Source organism: Bos javanicus, chromosome 1, assembly GCF_032452875.1.
Source record: "Bos javanicus breed banteng chromosome 1, ARS-OSU_banteng_1.0, whole genome shotgun sequence".
In the NCBI taxonomy this organism is placed as follows: domain Eukaryota; kingdom Metazoa; phylum Chordata; class Mammalia; order Artiodactyla; family Bovidae; genus Bos; species Bos javanicus.
Window position 1 is genome coordinate 120,431,162 of NC_083868.1, and position 18,389 is coordinate 120,449,550.

Here is an 18,389-nt window from a genome sequence, read left to right on the forward strand (position 1 = left end):
CCAGTATTCTTGCCTGGAGAATCCCATGGACAGAGGAGCCTGGCAGGCTACACCTATGGGATCCCAAGAGTCAGACACAACTGAGCAACTAAGCACATCATCATATCATCATAAGCACTCCCTGACATATGATCACTTCATTTTGAACTTAGAATAAAATTCAAATTCCTTACCATGACCTGCAAATCCTGCATGACTTACTCTCACCCTCCAATCTTTTATAAGAACTCCTCTGCTTCACCATGCTCCAGCCACGTCTTCCTTATGGTCTCCATCTTTTCTGGAAATAACAGGGGTTATAGGTTAAACTTATACACAGAGTACATCATGAGAAACACTGGGCTGGAAGAAGCACAAGCTGGAATCAAGATTGCCGGGAGAAGTATCAATAACCTCAGATATGCAGATGACACCACCCTTATGGCAGAGAGTGAAAAGGAACTAAAAAAGCCTCTTGATGAAAGTGAAAGAGGAGAGTGAAAAAGCTGGCCTAAAGTTCAACATTCAGAAAACTAAGATCATGGCATCTGGTCCCATCACTTCATGGGAAATAGATGGGGAAACAGTAGAAACAGTGTCAGACTTTATTTTTCTGGGCTCCAAAATCACTGCAGATGGTGACTGCAGCCATGAAATTAAGACGTTTACTCCTTGGAAGGAAAGTTATGACCAACCTAGATAACATATTCAAAAGCAGAGACATTACTTTGCCAGCAAAGTTCGATCTAGTCGAGGCTATGGTTTTTCCAGTGGTCATGTATGGATGTGAGAGTTGGACTGTGAAGAAAGCTGAGCACTAAAGAATTGATGCTTTTGAACTGTGGTGTTGGAGAAGACTCTTGAGAGTCCCTTGGACTGCACAGAGGTCCAACCAGTCCATCCTAAAGGAGATCAGTCCTGGGTGTTCATTGGAAGGACTGATGCTAAAGCTGAAACTCCAGTATTTTGGCCACCTCATACAAAGAGTTGACTCACTGGAAAAGACTCTGATGCTGGGAGGGATTAGGGGCAGGAGGAGAAGGGGACGACAGAGGATGAGATGGCTGGATGGCATCACCGACTCGACGGACATGAACTCTGGGAGCTGGTGATGGACAGGGAGGTCTGGCGTGCTGCAATTCATGGGGTCACAAAGAGTTGGACACGACTGAGTGACTGAACTGATAGGTTAAAAGGTTTCAATTGTTCCTATTTTCATTAATTTAATTAAACTTATTATCTACCTAGTACATTTCAGAAATACTTAAAATTTAGTTTTTAGGCTCTGGAGACATGTTGAGGAACAAGAGAAACAAAAACCTCTGCTTTCACAGAGTTTATTTACTGGTGTGTGCTCTGTCACTCAGTCATGTCCTACTCTTTGTGAGTCCATAAACTGTAGCCCACCAGGCTCTTCTATCCATGGAATTCTCCAGGGAAGAATACTGGAGTGGGTTGCCATTTCCTTCTCCAGGGGAACTTCCTGACCCAGGGATTGAACCTGTGACTTCTGCATTGGCAAGCAAGTTCTTTACCACTGAGCCACCAGGGAAGCCTTTATATACTGGTACAGAAAGACAGATAATAAAGAGCTAAACAAATACATAAAATATCTTCACATGATGATTAAACACTAGGAAGAAGATTCAGCTGGGTAACGTTACAGAGAATGATGGAGGTGGTGTTTAGATAAGATGGTCAGGAAGTTCCTCCACAGGGATTTGACATTTAGGTGACTCCTGAGTGAGAAGGAGGAAGCTATGTGAAGATGAGTAAAAAATATTAAGACTCAGAGAATATCAAGAACTAGATAACTAGAGCCCATAACCCCCTATTATTTCCAGAAAAAAAAAATGGAGAACACAAGGAAGACGTGGCTGGAGCATGGTGAAGCAGAGGAGTTCTTATGAAAGATTGGAGGGTAAAAGTAAGTCATGCAGGATTTGCAGGTCATGGTAAGGAGATTGAATTTTATTCTAAGTTCAAAATGAAGTGACCAACATGTTTTGAGCATGTGTTCTGTGCAGAAAGAAATTTAGGGACCCAAGAGTGCAAACAGGGAGAGGAAGTAGAACTCTAATAGTACAGGCAAGAGAAGATAGTAAACTGGATAAGGTAGTAGCTGGAACGGTGGATGATTTGGGATGTATTTGGGAAGCAGGGTCTCCCTGTCTCACTGATGAGTTGCGTGTAGAAGTGAGTAAAATGGAAGAATTGGGCATGGCTCCTATGGTTTCCAGAAAACAGGTCCTACACTCCTTTGGTTAGCATCCAAGGCAAGCGCCCCATTTCCACACACCCCAAGATTCCGTCTCTCTACTACAAAACCTCAGCTGCGGTAAAGCACATTTCCTCTTTATTATTTTTACGCACAAAGCTCATTCTCACCTTTGCCCATGTTTTCAGTCATCAATTTCTCTCATGCTGATCATTATATCCAGCATTCATATCTGTGGCTCCTTTTTAAAATTCCATCTTTTACTATCTGTTGCTTCATGTGAGTATTGGTCCCTAGGTATAGAGCAAGTGACACTTTTGTAAGCACCATACCTTAAATTCTTTCGAATTCTCCACACTGGGACTTCCCTCGTGGTCCAGTGGTTAAGAATCCGCCTTCCAAAGCAGGGGACACACACATAGCTCCCTGGTCGGGGAGCTATGATCTCACATGCCACGGGGCAACTAGGCCCATGCCCCACATGTGTGTGCTAAGTTTCTTCAGTCATGTCCAACTTCCTTGTGACTCCATGGACTGTAGCCCACCAGGCTCCTCTGTCCATGGGATTCTCCAGGCAAGAATACTGGAGTAGATTGCCATGCCCTCCTCCAGGGGATCTTCTGGACCCAGAGATAGAGCCCCAGCCAATGCGCCTCAACTAGGGAAACCTGTGCACGGCAAGGAAGAGCCCTTAGCTGAAATAAAGACCCAGCCCCACCACAAATTTTTAAAGTAAAAAGTCTTAAGAAAATTTAAAAAAAGAATACCTAGTCACATTTGAGAAATAAAGCCTTACTAATTAATAATAAATGTTGTTAAATATAAAATTCTGTTCCCTCTGATGTTAGACCATTTAGCCTTTGACACAGCTATCTTTGTACTACTTCCTGTGAATCAGGCTTCAGCTCAAATGCTACTTTCAGAAATGTCTTTTCTTGCCACCCAACTGTAAGGACCCCCCACCCAGGACCACTGGTCACTTTATCATGTTTCCTTGACATGTTATACTTCACAGCATTTATCTCTGATCTAATGCTATCATACTTGCCTGCTGGCTTGTTCGTTAACTACTTTCTTCCATTGGAAGGTCATGTGGTGAGAGAGGAGCTTGTCTACTTACAACACCTGGATCCCCACACTTACAGCAGTACCTCCCTACAATAGTATGCTTTGTGTCAGCATTGTGCCAGATGTTAGAAATCAAGTAAAAAAAAAGACAAAACTCACTGCCCTCATGGAATTTAGATGCTAGCGGGAGAAACTGTGCATAAATCAGATTAGTAAGTAAAATATGTAGTTCAGTAGATAGTGGTGAGAGTTAAGGAAGGGGAAAAAATCAAGCAAAGCAATACAGACAAGCTCTCTGCATTTGGGGGACCTCCCTGGTGGTCCAGTGGACAAGACTCCATGCTCCCGATGCAACGGACTCAGGTTCAGGCCCTGGTCAGGGAACTGGATCCCACATGACACACGGAGCCTGTGTGCCACAAGGAAGACCCAAGACCCAGTGCAGCCAAAATAAATAACTTTAAAAACAAAAATGTACGCATTTGTAGTGGGAGTGGGGAAGTGTAGGAATCTTAAAATAGGCAAGGAAATTCTCAATGAGATGGTGACATTTGAGTCAAAATCTCAAGAAAGTGAGTCTTGCAGGTAGCCAGGGAAAGTTGTTCCGGTTAGAGGAAACAGCAAATGCAAATGTCCTGAGGCTGGAGTACACCTAAAGCTCTAGGAATATCTCAATTTACTAAAGCTTTGGAAGGTCATAAGCAAGAGGTGGAAGATGCAGTCAGAGAGGAAAAGTAAGGACAGAGAATGGGAACAGACCATTTAGGGTCTTTGAGGCCAATAAAAGAATTTCAGATTTTACTCTTAGTGAAATGGGGAATAACTGGGAAATTCTGCACAGGTAAGAGCCACAAGATGATTCATACTTTAACAGAACCATTCTGGCTGCTCTTTTAACAAGAAGAAAACATGGGCAGGGGCTTCCCTAGTGATCCAGTGGTGAAGGCTCTGCACTTCCAACGCAGGGAGCACGAGTTTAATGCCTGTTTGGGGCACTAAGATCCCACAAGCAGTGCAGCACAACCAAAAATAGACAGATAAATAAAAGAAACAGTTTAAAAAAGAAAACAAGGGCAGAAGCAGAGAGATCTATTCAGAGCCTAGCTCTCTGATTCAGGGAGACATGATGGTAACTGCAAATGGAAGAGCTGCGGTGAGATGGGAATTGGCTTTTGATCCTTGATAAATATTTGTTAAATTAATGAACAGTTAAAGGTTTCCCACTCAACAATGGTAGCTTACATTTTATTTAACATATAAAGTAGCCTATTTGTAAAACCGAATAAATGATATGTACAATAATTTTTTAATGTTCATAAGTATAATTTCTACTTTTGTTAATAAAAATACATAGAAATCTATTTATAGACAGGTTACATTTACAAGCTGACCAAATGGATTCTTCATCTGATTGATTAATCTTGAGGTACACATTTCACTTTGAAAATGATTCTGACAAGATGGCTGCATTTGTAGAGAATTCAAGAAGAATGTCTTTATAAGAAGGGAAAAATAAATTGAAAAATGTTGAGACCCACCATTATCCTGTCTGCTTTGAACACAACAGAGATGATAAGTCTACCATTTAACATTCTAAATTAATAGTTTTATGAAAATCCTATTCTTGTCAGTAGTAGAGGTTTGTGACTTTTTAATATTTTTTTTCTTTTTAGTGTTTTCATCTGACATTTCCTAATTACCTCTTTTGGGTGAGTGTTAATATATTTTCACAGAGCTACCTGGCTGGATGTCATCTTTAGACAAAGACAGAGATAAACTCTATGTTTGTCAGTAGAATTTGTTTTGAGTGATTCTGCAAATGAAGTGTATATTCTGGAGCCATCCTCAAAAACAGAAAAATCAGAGCATGTGAAATTTCTTTCTGTTTTTTATAGAAATTAATTAGTTTGTTGACATTCTTTTATTGGGCCTTTTTGCATTGGTTTACATTCAAATCATTGTTTTCAAAACAGAAAAAAAATCTGCGATTAGCTGGAGTTAAAAATCTAAACAAGAGATCCCCAAGCTCCAAATCATGTAAATGGTAATATTCGTGACAGTTTACAACTTCTTTTCCCCCAGTGGGAATATCCTGTGTGGTTTATTGCAAGCCATCAAAAGCAGAGCTCTCAAAAATTGCAATATGGTGTTTCTGTAGCTCTCACAAAACCTAGTTCAAGCTGTAAGGTTGCAAAAAGCCAAAAACAAACAAAAGAAAATACACTTAATATTCTGAAAATACGTTGGTGTGTATAAATCACTCACAGTCTATAGACTGGGTGCTTATGCACAGCCTCAGTCAGCTTTGAAAATACTCCAGGATGTCACACTCATTGTGGTACATTCTGAAATCACCTAAAATTCACTGTCTTTTGCAATTGGTACACCAATCACATTCTCTTTGGTGCACAGATGCAATCTCCTTTACATTTCTAACAGATCTTTGGTTACATTCTGGCAGTAAGGACACTCTTATGAATAGGACAGAAAAAAGATGTCCTGTGTTTGTCTCTGAATTTTTGTGGAAGATATTGGATTGCCATCTCTAACACAGTTCATAAACAAACTTGGTGAACATCAAAGGCTATAACATTACAACCTGCTGAGCCCAGATTACACACATCGAAAGTAAATGTTACTTCAATGAAAACTCTTCTGAAATTTAAAATCAAATAAAACTCACAATGTCCAAATACTTGATTTAGAACTCGGGCTTTGTGTGTGAGAATGTTCTTACAACAACGACTGGATGATTAACGCCCTATTTAGTCAATTATATGTCAGTCCTAATCTGCTTGGCACAATTTTGTTTATTCACAATTATTCTCACACATAGAGACCTGCCACATTTTGCTCTGGCTCTGAGTATGGTAAATACTGGGTATACTAGAAAGACAGAATTACAAACGCCCTTTTAGTTGCCTTTAACTCATGCTGTACTATTCATGTTAGAATACAGGTAATTTGTTATTGAATGTAAGACTTAAAAATCCCAGTGCTAGCAGAAGTAGCTACTTACAAGCATGTTTATTTCCTCCTATGATGACTTAGTTCTAATATTTCTAATGATTTCCAACTATGTTTAACTGAGACACACACACAAACATACATACACACACATACATATTTGTGCTGCAAAAATGATTGACTAACTTCAAAACAAAGGCAACATCGAAGCGAGAAAGATTTTGCCAAGAAATCCTATTTACTGTGTTTATTGGTGCTTCTCAAAAAAAAAAAAAAACAACTCAAAATCATGTTTGTTTTACCCAGTTTTGTGCTTCTACCAAGAAAACACATCTGTGAAAATAAGAACCTTTCCTATTAGGATTCTTCAAAATCATGTCATATATTATCCTTAATTATATATCCAGCACAGCTAATTGGGAAGGATTTCAAAAGTCTCAAAGAATTTGAGAGAAAACATCTGTCATTAGGTTATTCAAAATGACTCCAATTGTATACCAGTAGTCTATTCTATAATGAATCTTAACTATTAATATTACCTGATAGTAAGTCTTTGGAACCCAGGTCTCCCGCATTATAGGCAGATGCTTTACCGTCTGAGCCACCAGGGAAGTCCAAGTCTTTCTCAGGCATTGCACACCTAGAGTAATACATAGCTCATCACCTCGTTAGCCTGCTCCCTCAAGCAGAATTCATTGCTCCCTCACCTGTAACCTCATATTCCTGTTCATATACCTTCATCATGACCACTGCCAGATTATATTTGTTGTCTGTTTCAGTTATGTCTGACTCTTTGTGGCCACATGGACTGCAGCACGCCAGGCTCCCCTGTCCTTCATCATCTCCTGGAGCTTGCTCAGATCCATGTCCATTGGGTCGGTGATGCTATCCAACCATCTCACTGTCTGTCATCCTCTTCTCCTGCTTTCAATCTTTCCCAGCATCGAGGTCTTTTCCAATGGTCAGCTCTTTGCATCAGGTGGCCAAAATATTGGAGTTTCAGCATCAGTCCTTCCAAAGAATATTCAGGACTGATTTCCTTTAGGATGGACTGGTTGGATCTCCTTGCAGTCCAAGGGACTCTCGGGAGTCTTCTCCAACACCACAGTTCAAAGGCATCAATTCTTTGGCACTCAGTCTTTTTTATTGTCTAGCTCTCACATCTGTACATGACTACTGGAAAAACCATAGCTTTGACTAGATGGACATTTGTTGGCGAGGTAATATCTCTGCTTTTTAATACACTGTCTAGGTTTCTCACTTTCTTCCAGGCAGCAGCATCTTTTAATTTCATGGCTGCAGTCACCGTCCACAGTGATTTTGGCGCCCAAGAAAGTAGTCTGTCACTCTTTCCATTATTTCCCCATCTATTTGCACGAAGTGATGGGACTGATTACAAGTACACATCATATATGTTTCCTCAGAGTGGATGAACTTCCACTAACCCTAACATGGTTAGGGTTACACATGTTACACATATGTTATCCCTGGAATCCAGCATCATTCCTGGTACACATCCAGTAGCTGATATCAGTAAACATTGAATAAGTGAGTGAATCTCAGCCCAGATCTGCTTTCTTAACATGTCAGTGGAAAACTCTTCGTATCTAAAAATGTGATGGCCTTAATCCAAGCTATATTTTCAAAATGTGATTTTCAAATAAAGAAATGAAAATATGCTTATATGTTTATATCACAATTCTATAAAAACGATCATTTGTGCAGAACCTCTAAAGCTTGTCATAAATGTATTTAAAATAAAATTAAATAGTGATAGACTGCTATACACCTATTTGCATGGCTAGAATAAATAAGAATGGCAATGCCTATTGGGACTCCCACATATTGCTGGTGCAAATGCAAAACGGTACAACCACTTTAGAAAACAGTTTGGTAGTGTCTTACCAATTTTAACATATACTTACTATGTAATGTGAATCCCACTCCTAGATTTCTATGCAAAGAAATGAAAACTTATTTTTACCTAAAACATGTATGCTAATGATTAGAGTAGCCTTTCTCTCCCCTCCAAAACTAAAAACAACACAAATGTCTTTCAAGTGGTGAATGGATAAACAAATTGTACATTTGTTCACTGGAATATTACTCAGTGATCCATATCACAATATGAATGAATTTCCAATGCATTATGTTGAAGGAAAGAAGTGAGTCCTCAAAAGTAACATATTCTATAATTTCATTGACATGTCTGTAGTTGTCTTCTGTCGCTACAGAATAAATTGTCAGAAATTCAGCAGCTTATAAAACAATGTCCATTTATTAGCTCATATTTCTTTATGTCAGAAGTCTGGGGCAAACTCAGTTGAGTTCATGGCTTAGGCTCTTCTAAAAAGAAAATTAAAGTGTTAGCTGGGCTGGACACTTATCCAGAGGTTCTGGGAAAGAAGCAGTATCCAAGTTCATTCAGGTTTTGGCAGAATTTAGTTCCTTATGATTGAAGGATTCTGGTGCTAGTTTCCCTGCTGCCTGTTAGCTGGGAATTGCTCTCACTTCCCAGAGTTCACTATCAGGTCCTTTCCACTGACTCCCTTTTTCAGCAAGCCAGAAACCTCACCTTGAATCTCCCTCCTGCTCTGATTTCCTTTTCTGTTACCAGCTGTCAAAAATTTTCTGCTTTTAAAGGGCTTGTGTGATTGTATTTCGCTCACCCATACAAAGTAGCATAATCATGGGAGTTTCTATGGACGAGAAGTGAATGCCATACTAAAACTGTATTTCCCACAACAACTTTCTGAAAAAAGCAGAACTATAGGGAAATAGAGTGGGCTTCTCTGGTGGCTCAGTGGTAAAAGAATCTGCCTGTCAATTCAGGAGACTCAGCACATGTGGGTTTGATCCCTGAGTCAGGAAGATCCCGTGGAGAAGGAAATGGGAACCCACTCCAGTATTCTTGTCTAGAGAATCCCATGGACAGAGGAGCCTGGCAGACTACAGTCAATAGAGTCAGACACAAAGAGTCAGACACAACTGAGCAACTGAGCATGCAAGCACACATAGAGAAAGAGGACAGATCTGTGGCTGCCAAGACTTAGATATAAGGAGAAGGACCGACTACAACTGGACAGCAAGGAAAAGGAATAAATATGAAGTCAACCATGCTCTTACTCTCCTTTGCGTGATGTGCCTAAAGCACTTCTATGCTGAAAAAGGAGGAGAAATTTTGATTTTATGTGAAATACAGCAGATTTTCAGTATTTCCCTGGATGGGATATTTTCATATCTATGAGAACTTGTTTCTACCAAAATTGACTGTGGGACTTATTATCTAAGAATATCCAGAAAAAGTTACGGCACTTGCTTGAGATTTCGTGTAGGTAGCAGAGAAAACAAGTCTGAAGAAGTGGTTTGAATGATTAAGGTAAGGGTGGCAGAGAATGGGGGGAGCAGGAAGAGGAGAGAGAGAATTTTGTTCTGGTTGTACCCCATGGAGTCTCCCTCTTTCAAAATGCTACTTATCTGCAGGAGAAGGCAGGGTATTTAATTAAAAGAACATACAGTGTAAGGTAATGGTAATCCTTCAGAAGACTTTATACTGCAATTTGATCTCTCCTTATCTTTCTACAAAACATTTTTGCTGATAATTATGCTCCTTTAAGAAAGAATTGAAAGTGGAAAGAAAAGGTATTGACTACATTGAGTTGAATTTGGAGAGGCCTGGAGAGAAATGTGTTCTAAGCTACTGAACAAGAAAATACAATTATATGAAAATGACCAAAATTCTCAGCTGGAGATTATGCTCATGATTGTTTGAAATAACTGTACACAACTTTTACATTTACTTTTTCATGCAGAAACAAGAAGTCTAAAATTTAATGTTCCCTTTCTGTACTTTTGCATTATTTCAGTGATACTTTTGTTACCTCATTTAAGCATTCAAAGCCTTCCTATTCTTGACCCAGAGATATATAAGAAAGGAACTTTGTTGTTCAGTAGCTAAGTTGTGTCTGACTCCTTGCAGCCCCATGGACTGCAACACGCCAGGCTCCTCTGTCCTCCACTATCTGTCCAAGTTTGCTCAAATTCATGTCCATTGAGTTGGTGATGCTGGGAAGGAACTAATAAACCTTTTTATCTTCACTCTCGCAATTAGCAAAACAAACCACTGAAGCCCTTTGTCTGTATTACTGAAATTGTGAGCTCCTTAAAAAAAATTGTTTTCCAGAAAATAATTGAGAAAGGAGAAAATTTTTGCAAAGAGTTCAGTGAAACATTCTTATGGCCAGGAAAACTTTAAAAATGCCTAATATTGACCCTGAAAGAAAAACTTCCCAGGTGGCACTAGTGGCAAAGAACCTGCCCACTAAAGCAGGAGACATAAAGAGGTGTGGGTTTGATCCCTGGGTTGGGAAGATCCCCTGAAGGAGGGCTTGGCAACCCACTCCAGTATTCTTGCCTGGAGAATCCCATGGACAGAAGAGCCTGGTGGGCTACAGTTCACTGGGTTGCAAAGAGTTAGACACCTGACGTGACTTAACATGCATGCAGTGTACATAAAAGTCTAGGTTCGGTTCAGTTCAGTTCAGTCACTCAGTCCTGTCCGACTCTTTGCGACCCCATGAATTGCAGCATGCCAGGCCTCCCTGTCCATCACCAACTCCCGGAGCACACTCAAACTCACATCCATCGAGTCGGTGATGCCATCCAGCCATCTCATCCTCTGTCATCCCCTTCTCCTCCTGCCCCCAATCCCTCCCAGCATCAGAGTCTTTTCCAATGAGTCAACTCTTTGCATGAGGTGGCCAAAGTACCGGAGTTTAAGCTTTAGCATCATTCTTTCCAAAGAACACCCAGGACTGATCTCCTTTAGAATGGACTGGTTGGATATCCTTGCAGTCCAAGGGACTCTCAAGAGTCTTCTCCAACACCACGGTTCAAAAGCATCAATTCTTCGGCACTCAGCTTTCTTCACAGTCCAACTCTCACATCCATACATGACTACTGGAAAAACCATAGCCTTGACTAGACGGACCTTTGTTGACAAAGTAATGTCTCTGCTCTTGAATATGCTATCTAGGTTGGTCATAACTTTTCTTCCAAGGAGTAAGCGTCTTTTAATTTCATGGCTGCAATCACCATCTGCAGTGATTTTGGAGCCTAAAAAAATAAAGTCTGACACTGTTTCCCCATCTATTTCCCATGAAGTGATGGGACCAGATGGCATGATCTTAGTTTTCTGAATCTTGAGCTTTAAGCCAACCCTTTAACTCTCCTCTTTCACTTTCATCAAGAGGCTTTGTAGTTACTCTTCACTTTCTGCCATAAGGGTGGTGTCATCTGCATATCTGAGGTTATTCATATTTCTCCCGGCAATCTTGATTCCAGCTTGTGCTTCTTCCAGCCCAGCGTTTCTCATGATGTACTCTGCATAGAAGTTAAATAAGCAGGGTGACAATAAACAGCCTTGACGTACGCCTTTTCCTATTTGGAACCAGTCTGTTGTTCCATGTCCAGTTCTAACTGTTGCTTCCTGAACTGCATATAGGTTTCTCAACAGGCAGGTCAGGTGGTCTAGGTTAGGAAAACCCAAATTCAGATCCAGCACTTCTCAATTATCAAGGTGTCTAATTGGCTTTGAAATATTACTTTCATTTTTTTGTGGTCAGAGATTAGATTTGTTATTTTCTTACTACAGTTCCTTGAACTCCCCTTGTTCCACAAATATTTATTGAATATTTATTGGACAATCACATGTATATTGTATAGTTAACTGGGTCTGACACTAATGAGACTATAAGTAATTAAAAAGCACTTATTCTGAGACTTTGTCTTCCAATATAGTATAGTATATTATGTGTTCTAGTATAGAACTGGTATTGCTCTCTGGGTCAAAGACTCCTCCTTGGATTCAGTCTGATCTCAGGTCAACTTTGAACCTCAGGTGATTCCTGGAGCTTAGAGCTGGATTGCAATTTCACTGTCCAAGAAAGAATCCATACAGGGATCCCTGGCTTTCAAAGATCCTGTTAAATAACAATGTTTTTCATATTCTGACCTTGAATGAAATACTAAATTCAGATCTAAATTGTTAAAAGTTCACCCTTAGAGAGTTATGGGTGAAGAATCAGGGCAGGCATTGCAACAAAAAGGAAACATGCCTTGATAAATTCTCTTTTCTGTACCCAGAAACCCCTTTAGCTATATATATATATGGCTCCAGTGGGAGTAATTACAGTGTATCCAATGTTATCCCTGAATAAACTTTTCCCTTCTATGCAAGAACTAGTCTTTATGTGTTCCATAAAGCACCTGGCATGTTGTGAACATTTAAGAAGTGTTTAGTGATGAAACAATGGCAACTAAGGATCTAAACCCTCATTTCCTGTGGCTATTATAATCCAAATGGAACTCTGCTATGACAAAAGAGGAGGAAAGTCCCTTTGGTTACTGTGCTATTATAACTTATTACTCCATCTGTCCTGTTTATTAGAGATTCCTACATACTCTTAAACATTGGGAACACAATCTAGTTTTGACAATAAAACAAGAAATCCTATTAAAAAGCTCTAAGTACCTTGAGCTTGTAAACCTTTTTGAATATGAAGAGATTTGCAAAGAATCATGGCTTGTTACATCACGAATTGCAGCAAGATCACTAGAATTTGGCTAACTGGTGTATAATGGAAATCCAAGGGGTCATGAGATTAAACTTTTCCTTAATTATCACAATATATTTTAAATAAAGAGTGTTCTAGAAGTCTTGTTGGTAAAATGGCCACCATGAAACAATAAACAGAGAGAATCTAATTCATAGTATCACATGGTCATTTTTCTTCCATGGGAAAAAGTATTTTTACTTTTAACTTGACACAAATAACTTAGACTCATGAACTCTTCGCAGTGGGAATATATTACAGCTTCTGTAGTCCAAGTTTGAGACCTGGAATTTACAGATTATTTAGCTCAACAATGTTGCCATTATTAGATATTAAATGCTGATCTTAGATGCAAAGGCTCATATTCATATTTTTTAAAGCCCACATGAGCCAAATAATGAAGTAGAACAGATAAAATAAAGGATGGAGGGAAGAGACCAAGAAAGCAACTCAGAAAGAAAAATAAAATAGCTGAAAATACAGTTCCAAAGTCAGAGAACTCCCCCCTCCCCTCAACCCCCTTTTAAGAAGATTTCACTTTCTCTAAAGAGTAAAGCAAGTGCTTTTAGATCCAAGGGTACCTGGTTCAAACCTCAGCAGGGGCATATTTCTCACAAACTAAAAAGGCACTCTGCCTATTAAAGGAGCTGACTTAATACAGTTATATGGGCCATTACTGTACAGAATGGGGATGCACAAACTATTTTCTAAATGGGGCCTTTTTGTGCATGTACAGTAATTCTTAGAGAAGCCTTTTACAAATGGGGAAAAAAAAGGAAAAATTAGGTGTGGGGGGTGGGCAGGGGGAATCTAAGAACCCGTGATTTGAGCCTCTAATAACTATTGGTGTATTAGAGGCAGCCATCTGCAGCAATATAGCAGACCAGGTCTTCCTGGCAATGGTCTGAAAAAGCATTCTAAGGATAAAAGCTTAATATTTGTGCAGACCTCAGAGGCCTAGAAAAGATGAACAAAGTACACCTTGAAGTTTCATCTCAATATTGGACCTCAAAATGCATGGTGTCCGTGGAATTTCACTTAAACAGGAAGTAGCACTCAAACAGTTCACCGTAAAGACACTACTTTGCCTGAGATTTTGACAAGAAGACTTTGCTGAGTAAATTTTTATGTGACACCATAATTTGACTGCTGCAAGTCTTCCTTAACAGTGAAATCATGAAAAGACAGTGGTAAACACTCTATCTAATCCACATTATAAAAGAACTCTGAGGAAACTATTAGAAGCCTATTTTTGACCATAAATTTATATTTGGCGAGCTAGACTTGATCTAGGCTCAACATATCTGTGGTAATTTATATCACTCACCCTGGGAACATGATAAAGGAGAGAATAATAATGAATTTTGAAAATACCTTTTCCTTCCCCAGTTTCATTAGACATAATTCTCTAGGGCTTACTGGAATCTAAAGGATTGTAAATACAGGCAGAGATTCCAAAATGTGGGTGACTCATATATATACATACAAACAGTCCTTTCAAAAGTGATATTTATTTCTTACAGAATAAATCTGAATCCTGGGTGAATATTTCAGGTAATAAGTTTTGAGGAAAGTAATTTATTTGAATCCTACAATTCATCCCTATTATAACCCAAATTTTAAGAATATCTTATTAGTTTCAAGTGACAAAAGCTGAAATAAAATTTAAAAGTTCCAATTGGTATAAAGAAAAGAGGTAGATGAAGTTATTGTTTGTTTCCATGATTAATAATGAGACCTGGGAATAAAACTGGATTCAGAAATTCAAAGAATGACATTAGAAGTCAGCTCCCTTCACCTCTTGGGTCTTCTTCTCTTTAGGTTGGTTCCTCCTTCAGACAGGCACCCCTCCCAGCCAGATCCTCTAGAATTGCACACAACCTCACAAACTCATGCCCTATGAAAATAGTTATACCCTTCAACATTTCAAATCAAATCCCCTCCCAAAAACTTAAGAGAGCCTCAATTACTTTTTGATGAACTCACCTAGGTTTAAACGAGACAACAGAAGACCATACTTGTGCATTTCCTCTGATTTTGATGAAAAGAGGAACCAAGGGGGATTCTTTTAGTTTAAAAATGTCACCTGCATAATAACTGACTCAACAAATTCTGACCTGGAATATATCCAGGAATATACATGTGTTCACATGTACACAGACAGATACAATACGACTACAATTTGGAAAACTAAGATGGAGAAATGATGTATAGTGAGAATCTGCAAATGATTTTAAATCAGTATAAAGCTACTGAGTTTTGCAAAAACTGTAATCTTGATAACATGAAAAAAAGACAGAAGCATAGTTGATCCTCAATAGATACTGAATAAATGAATGAGTAAAGTCATTAGACAGAATAAAAGCAAGGTGAGTGGTGTGTCACAGAAACTGACAGAAGAAACTGCTTTAGTGAAGACAAAGAAAGAAAATTTAGGGCTTCCTCAGTGGCTCAGCAGTAAAAGAAATAGCCTGCAATGCAGGAGATGCAGGAGACCCAGGTTCAGTCTCTGGATCAGAAAGATGCCCTGAAGGAGGCAATGGCAACCCACTCCAGTATTGTTGCCAGTAAAATTCCATGGACAGAGGAGCCTGGTGGGCTACGGTCTATGGGGGTCACAAAGAATCAGACACTACTGAAGTGACTGAGCAACAGTCTCACCGTATTAAAAGTAAAAGTGAGTTCAGAAAGCTAAAATAGCCATGATAAAAAATTAAGCTAGATATTAAATAATATTCTGTGCTGGTTACTATTTAGTTAATGTTTGGAATTCTGGATCCATAAAATTATTCATAAATCAATGTAGCAAATAAAACAATTAGTTATTGAGTATAGATATAACTAGAGTTGGGCTTCCCTGGTGGTCCAGGTGGTAAAGAATTTGCCTGCAAAGCAGGACATCTGGGTTTGATCCCTGGGTTGGAAAGATCCCCTGGAGGAGGGCATGGCAACCCATTCCAGTATTCTTGCGTGGAGAATCCCCATGGCATTCTCCCTGGGGTCACAAAAGTCAGATACAACTGAGCAACTAGGCACATAGAATATATGGTAGATACTATGATAAGCACTTGGAATATAAAATGAAATTATGTGTTTCTTATCAGGGTATCTCTACTTAAAACAATAGGCAGGAAATATGGGAATCAGTAGAGGAGGAAAACAAAACAGATGGGTGGAATTGAGAGGTTAAGTCTAAAGCATACTGAGTGAGGGGTCAGGAGTAACTTAGGAAAAATTAAGCCATTAATTCTGAGAGAGCTGACCATGTTTCTCTCACAATAAGAAACTACTAGAGTATGTCCATACATACAGGAAGAGTAGAGTTGAGCACAGCACCTAGGAGGCAGTGTGGACAATGAGTGCCTGGACCGAGGGAGATAGAACAGGTGCATAAGTAGGACAATGTTATCAAGATGCATCTTGCCTGATGAGAAGAGCTGACTCATTGGGAAAGACCCTGATGCTGTTAAAGAATGAAGGCAAAAGAAGAAGAGGGTGGCAGAGGATGAAATGGTTAGAAAGCATCACTTCAGTTCAGTTCAGTTCAGTCGCTCAGTCATGTCCAACTCTTTGCAACCCCATGAACCACAGCACGCCAGACCTCCCTGTTCATCACCAACTACTGGAGTTTACCCAAACTCATGTCCACTGAGTCCGTGATGCCATCCAACCATCTCATCCTCTGTCGTCCCCTTCTCCTCCTGCCCTCAATCTTTCCCAGCATCAGGGTCTTTTCCAATGAGTCCGCTCTTCGAATCAGGTGGCCAAAGTTTTAGAGTTTCAGCTTTAACATCAGTCCTTCCAATGAACACTCAGGACTGATCTCCTTTAGGAAGGACTTGTTGGATCTCCTCGCAGTCCCTTGATCAGTCCCTTGATCTCCAAGGGACTCTCAAGAGTATTCTCCAACACCACAGTTCAAAACCATCAATTCTTCGGTGCTCAGCTTTCTTTATAGTCCAACTCTCACATCCATCGCTGACTCAATGGATATGAATTTGAGCAAACTCTGGGAGATCGTAGAGGACAGAGGAGCCAGGAGTGTTGCAGTCCATGGGGTTGCAAAGAGTCAGACACAACTTAACAACTGAACAACAACAAAAATCAAGAAAGAATCTCAGCATGGTGGGGCATGTTCAAGAAAAATCTTAATATTGTCCAGTGAAGCCCAAAAGTTTTTTCCAGATGTCTGGTCTAGCATGTCTACTATTATATTTGCTCTTCAATTTACTCTTCAGGGGTTACTGAATGATTTACTTAATAACTCTTATTAATCTTTGCAAAACTCACTAAAAAAAGAGTCATGAAGTTTGGAGAATTGGTTTTCTAGTAACCTACGGGTTAGCCCTGTGTTTTAAAAAGATCTTTGATCTCAAAAAAGAAAAGAAGTTATAGTTTGGGTAGGGGATAAGAATGCTTTAAGTCAGCTAAATCAAGAGCTTGGAATCTAAGAATACTTTTTAACTTTTTATTTTATATTGGAGTATAGCCAATTAATAATGTGATAGTTTCAGGTGAATAGCAAAGGGACTCAGTCATACATATTCATGTATCCATTCTTCCCCAAACTCCCCTCCCATCCAGGCTGCCACATAACATTGAGCAGAGTTCCCTGTGCTAAACAGTAGGACATTGTTGGTTACCTATTTTAAATATAGCAGTGTGTACATGTTGGAATCCAACAATATTTAATTTCAGAATTCTAAATCATAGTGCAAAGCACATTAGCCAGTGCTTCATGTGCCTCAACTGTATAATGAGGATAAGAGGCACCTCACCAGATCGCTGGAAAATTAAATGAGATGCTACATAGTAAACTGTAGTACAATGTATAGCACTTCCATTAATTAACTTTAAAAAAAAAATGTTTTGGCTTGATTTTCTAAGTATCCACTAAAAACATCCTGTGTTTGTATCAGTTTCAATAATTTATGTTTAAGTATCCTTGTAGTACTAGAAAACTTCTGGCAGTAAACTTCTCAAGTGGTTAAAGTCATTTGACCTTTAGTCTTTTGCTTTAAAAAAAAATCTGTCCATAGATACGTTAAATTGCCTAGAAATACATTGCTTATCATATCTTATTGCTTAATCAGTGGCCAGCGAAGATGGCCTATATTGACTGCCCTGAAGTAATTGTGAATTGATCTTCTCCTCCAGGAAAAGAATTAACTTCACAACAGAAGCAATGTCATAGAGCATTTACTGTATTTAAATATCTACAACCCTTAGAAGAAACAATATACAATGGCTGGTTAAGTGAGCATACTAACATCAACTGAGAAATAAAAGATGTTCTGTTGTTTACTGTGCCAGACAGGGAATCGTACATTACTGTTTTCTGAAAACTGCTTTGTGAACCAAATAAAAAGCTACCAAGTAAGCGTTTTGATTTAATACATATTTGTAATAGAACTGGAAGTCTCTGAATTCTTAATTTAAAAAATTGTGGTTTGAAAAATCATTCCATTTGAAGATAAACAGAACTGTGGACAATGGGAAGCAAATATAGGTATTATAGAAGTTTGCAGATACAAAATGGGTGG